This window comes from Asterias amurensis, chromosome 4 (genome assembly GCF_032118995.1).
Source record: "Asterias amurensis chromosome 4, ASM3211899v1".
Classification (NCBI taxonomy): domain Eukaryota; kingdom Metazoa; phylum Echinodermata; class Asteroidea; order Forcipulatida; family Asteriidae; genus Asterias; species Asterias amurensis.
In genome coordinates this window covers 22,599-28,598 of record NC_092651.1, presented here as the reverse complement: position 1 = coordinate 28,598, position 6,000 = coordinate 22,599, and the positions used below count along the sequence as shown (strand labels likewise).

The window sequence follows — 6,000 nt, the reverse complement described above, 5'->3', positions numbered from 1 at the left end:
GCGATCATTCATTTACAATCCTGCATGTAGAATGAGCTACTTGGACGGGAAACCGATCTTTGTCAAACTTCTTTGAAACCTAATCTTTATAAGACTGGTTAATAAAAGAAAATTAAACAGTTAGTGGTCACTCTTAAAAATAATGTTAATGAGACAAATTTCGTTAGAAGCCTACACAAGTTTATTTTACAGTATATGGATGGTTATGGATTCTTGATTCCAGCGCTTAGTGTGTGATCCAAAAAGGCTAGGGTTTCACTTTGAACTTAGACCTCAGTGTGGCAATAAAACTTAACAAGTTTTGGAATTAGATGACGTTATAACTTTAAATCAATGTTTAAGTTTTTACCAAAAAATTTACTGGAGAACCGTAGTTGCTACATGCAAGATCTTTGCACCCTGTGAAAGACCCTGAATATGTTTTGAAAAGCTTACACAAAGTGTGTGATCTTTACTTTTTGTTAAAAATTAAAGCATTTGGATACTTTGGTAACACAAAAGACGATGTCCGCAGATTTACATTTAACTTACACCAGATATAATGATTGTGTAAAGCTTTCCTAAAAATATTACTATCTGAGGTGCTGTAGTTTTTGTGAATGATAACGGCAGGAAAACTAGAAGTGTAAATGCACCAAAAATACAATAACATGACAAACGTATTATAAGCAAGTTTACATGTAAATGGCATTCCAATGCATTCAGTCTCGTTCAAGTACTTTATTTAGCACCTTGCCCCTCGTTCCAAAACTACTCTCTAACCACTGGAAATACCATCTTTTACTCTGGTGTTGGCAAAAATGTTTCACAACTTTGAGAATGTTATCTTTATTTCCCAACATGCAGTGACTGAGATTGAGGACCTGGGATGGAGTCCTTCTCATCTACATGCTCTCTCATGACAGACCCTGCAACCACTGTAATCCCGTGGTATTACGGCACAGAGGGATTACGTCCAATCCTAAAGGTATATTATTATCACCATTTATTCACTCTAACATTAAACCTGCACCAAACTGCATGATTAACAAGCTCACTCCCATCTACACCATCACTTTAAAATCTACTAAGCTCATTTCCATGCTTGCATGTTACATCTTAACAATCAGGGGTTCGTTATACGACAGCGAAAACGTACCCCATCTATAACTCCACACCATCCGTTATCAGTCACTTGTCATGTAACAACCACTCACACCATTTATATGCACCTGAAATATTCCCAAACTAAATGGAATCATTCTGTTTGGAGGTGCATTTTCTGAATGTATGTATTTTCTGTTCTTTATTTACTGCAATGGTGAAATGTGGAACCAACTGCCATTGGAATACGCAATATGGAGTCCAATGGAAACTGCACCAGTCATTCCAGGGCCATGAAGACTTCATTGGAGCTGTGGTGAGCGGAGGTTGCTGTGAGGAAAACAACACTTACACATTTTAAAGTTCAGGAATAGAACCTGAAGGTAAGTTTATGTTCTGGATGTTTATAGTTTAAAAGTTCTTGCAGGACCAAAATTGTAAACCACAAATCCTGAAATTATCATACTTGGTTAATTTTGGTTAAAGCCAATGAACACTTTTTGAACAGAACAACAAATTAAAGTTCACAGATTAATAAATAACTCACAGGTTTTACAGAAGGTAATGGTTAAAGACTTCCCTGTGAAATATTATTCCATGAGATGCTTCACTTTTTGAGAAGACATTAATACAATTATCAATTCTCAATATTGAGAACGACTGATTATTATAAACACTTGTTGTGACCGGCGAAACGTGCGTAAACATAGGTGGGTTTTCCCGATATTTTTCCCCCCGACTCTGATGACCGATTGAGCTTAAATTTTCACTGAGGTTTGTGTACAAGTTGTGATACACGAACTGTGGGTCTTTGGACAATACTGTTTTATCGATGATGTGCTATTGCTTAAAGAGAGCATCAGGCAAAGAACAATGTCAAATTGAGTTTTGCTCTTCACTAATTTTCAAATTGATATGAAAATTGTTGAGTTCTTTTGGGTTTTTTTTTTTTTTTTTTTTTTGGGGGGGAGGTCTCTGACTTCATTTGATAATGGTGTAAAATGCCATTATGTTTGATACCCTTCAACATCTTTTATGTTTCATTCCCTTCAGCTGTTTTCCAGACCCTGATGACATCATTGGAGCTGTGGTGAGCGGAGGTATGCTGTGAGGAAACGACACTCATTTTAAAGTTCAGGAATACAACCTGAGGGTAAGTTTATTTGCATGATGTTAATAGTTTGGAATTTCATTCAGGGCCGTAATTTGTAAAGGATTTTCCTGAAATGATGATAACTTGTTAATTTATGTAAAAGAGGGGCTCCTGCAAAGGTCAAATTGAGCTGGGGGATTCACTGTTTTTCAATAAAATTTTTTATTGGGGGGAAGGGTCTCTGACTTCATATTGTAATGGTGTAAAAAGCCATTATGTCTGATGCCCAACAATTTATTTTATAGAAATAAAACAATAGTGGATATCATCATATTTTGAAATACATGGTCGATAAATTGTTGTACATAAATTGTTAATTTCATTTTGAAACTCTGATCATTCAATCCAAAGGGCATTACATCTGAGTTAAAGCCATTGGACCCTTTACATAATTTACAGGGTTTACAGAAGGTAATGGTGAAAGACTTCTTTTGAAAAATTAGTCCATGAAATGCTTTACTTTTTGAGAAAACGGTAAAACAATATAAATGCTCGTTAGCGAGAGTTACGGATTTGTTATAAACATATGTCATGACACGGCGAAACGCGCGAAAACAGGTGTGGGTTTTCCCTTTATTTTCTCCGGACTCTGCTGTCCGATTGAACCTAAATTTCCACAGGTTTGTTATTTGATATAGAAGTTGTGATACACGAAGTGTGGGACTAGGACAATACTGTTTATTACCGAAAGGGTCCAATGGCTTTAATGTGACTGACACAGAAATTCCTCTTGGGAATGTACATACCCATTTTTTTTTATGTCCTATGATGTCATGTTACATTAACTCAATGATTTAGGTAATTTTGTGGTTTGAATGCAGTTATTGTATGATTCTCCATACAGGTGATGTCACAAGGATACTGGCTACCAAGGATCATGGAAGGAGGACGAGGGTGTCTTATGGTCTGAGGATGCAAGTTTCCAGGTAAGACGACTTAAGAAAGTAAAATACAGTATAAGTTATTTTACTGTCCGAAAGTATCAAGTCATAGAAAAAAGTGCTTTTGAAAAGTTAATGTGGCTTATTTTGAATGCCCAAACAAAACTAGCTCAATAAAACCATGCAGTTTAACCCTTAACAGAACCTAAATATTCAGTGTTCATCAAAGTTTGACGAAAAACTTACAATTTTCATTACGATTTGCTTAATGCAGACAAACGAGTTGATGAGAAATATTTGACTCTCTAAGAATTCAAAGAAATAAACCCTAACAAATAATATGATAGAAAAACTCAAACCCAACTTTAGGTTGACCTAAATTTTTCCCAAACTAAATGGGATAATAATATTTGGAAGTGCATTTTCTGAATGTTTTTATTTTTTGTCTTTTATTTACTGCAATGGTGAAATGCGAAACCAACTGCCTGTGAAGTACGGAGTCCAATGAAGACTGCACATCAATGGCCTCTGCGTTCGTGCTGGTGACGTCCATCCGCCGATGACCAAGAAGACAACCGCTGGTTGCCTGGCTTCATAGAGGATAGTTCCTGTCTCCCTGGTGGATGAGAGAATGCATTGAAGTCTGATGGATCAACAACAGATGTAATAATGGCAACTATACTTGTTTTAAAATGAAACTAAAACAGATTTTGCACATGTAATAACATAACTTTAAAGGATTGCGCAGAAAGTTTGTTGCGTCAATCTTTTTACAACAATCGATGTCTTTGAGATGACATAAATAGTTCAAACCTGTTGCTGAAAAGCAGCGACTGAACTCAATTTTTGAACTAACTTAGTGATGCAGTTGTTGAATGATTCTCCATATACAGGTGATGTCACAAGGATAATGGCTACCAAGGATCATGGAAGGAGGACGAGGTAGTCTTATGGTCCGAGGATGCAAGTTTCCAGGTAAGACGACTTAAGAAAGTAAAATACAGTATAAGATGTTAATGTCCATAAGTATTAAGTCGTAAAAAGGTGCTTTTGAAAAGTTAATGTGGCTTATTTTGAATGCCCAAACAAAACTAGCTCAATAAAACCATGCAGTTTAACCCTTAACATAACCTAAACATTCCTTTCTTTCCTCTGATGTGTTCATCACTGTCATCAAAGTTTAACGAAAAATTTACAATTTTCATTACGATTTGCTTAATGCAGACAAACGAGTTGATGAGAAATATTTGACTCTCTAAGAATTCAAAGAAATAAACCCTAACAAATAATATGATAGAAAAACTCAAACCCAACTTTAGGTTGACCTAAATTTTTCCCAAACTAAATGGGATAATAATATTTGGAAGTGCATTTTCTGAATGTTTCTATTTTTTGTCTTTTATTTACTGCAATGGTGAAATGCGAAACCAACTGCCTGTGAAGTACGGAGTCCAATGAAGACTGCACATCAATGGCCTCTGCGTTCGTGCTGGTGACGTCCATCCGCCGATGACCAAGAAGACAACCGCTGGTTGCCTGGCTTCATAGAGGATAGTTCCTGTCTCCCTGGTGGATGAGAGAATGCATTGAAGTCTGATGGATCAACAACAGATGTAATAATGGCAACTATACTTGTTTTAAAATGAAACTAAAACAGATTTTACACATGTAATAACATAACTTTAAAGGATTGCGCAGAAAGTTTGTTACGTCAATCTTTTTACAACAATCGATGTCTTTGAGATGACATAAATAGTTCAAACTTGTTGCTGAAAAGCAGCGACTGAACTCAATTTTTGAACTAACTTAGTGATGCAGTTGTTGAATGATTCTCCATATACAGGTGATGTCACAAGGATAATGGCTACCAAGGATCATGGAAGGAGGACGAGGGTGTCTTATTGTCTGAGGATGCAAGTTTCCTGGTAAATGGACTTAAGGAAGTAAAATACAGTATAAGTTATTACTGTCCATATAAGTATTAAGTCGTAAAAGAAAGTGGTTTTGAAAACTTAATGTGGCTTATTTTGAATGCCCAAACAAAACTAGCTCAATAAAACCATGCAGTTTAACCCTTAACATAACCTAAACATTCCTTTCTTTCCTCTGATGTGTTCATCACTGTCATCAAAGTTTAACGAAAAATTTACAATTTTCATTACGATTTGCTTAATGCAGACAAACGAGTTGATGAGAAATATTTGACTCTCTAAGAATTCAAAGAAATAAACCCTAACAAATAATATGATAGAAAAACTCAAACCCAACTTTAGGTTGACCTAAATTTTTCCCAAACTAAATGGGATAATAATATTTGGAAGTGCATTTTCTGAATGTTTTTATTTTTTGTCTTTTATTTACTGCAATGGTGAAATGCGAAACCAACTGCCTGTGAAGTACGGAGTCCAATGAAGACTGCACATCAATGGCCTCTGCGTTCGTGCTGGTGACGTCCATCCGCCGATGACCAAGAAGACAACCGCTGGTTGCCTGGCTTCATAGAGGATAGTTCCTGTCTCCCTGGTGGATGAGAGAATGCATTGAAGTCTGATGGATCAACAACAGATGTAATAATGGCAACTATACTTGTTTTAAAATGAAACTAAAACAGATTTTGCACATGTAATAACATAACTTTAAAGGATTGCGCAGAAAGTTTGTTGCGTCAATCTTTTTACAACAATCGATGTCTTTGAGATGACATAAATAGTTCAAACCTGTTGCTGAAAAGCAGCGACTGCACTCAATTTTTGAACTAACTTAGTGATGCAGTTGTTGAATGATTCTCCATATACAGGTGATGTCACAAGGATAATGGCTACCAAGGATCATGGAAGGAGGACGAGGTAGTCTTATGGTCCGAGGATGCAAGTTTCCAGGTAA

General features: G+C 36.2%; 1 long non-coding RNA gene across 1 annotated transcript; it reads left to right on the top strand.

Annotated features, from left to right (window-relative positions):
• Window positions 1-855: 855 nt before the first annotated feature.
• LOC139936384 (uncharacterized) lies at window positions 856-3,164 on the top strand. Its single transcript, XR_011785952.1, has 3 exons — window positions 856-1,466; window positions 2,137-2,236; window positions 3,081-3,164. It is a non-coding gene; the product is annotated as an uncharacterized lncRNA (long non-coding RNA).
• Window positions 3,165-6,000: the final 2,836 nt, after the last annotated feature.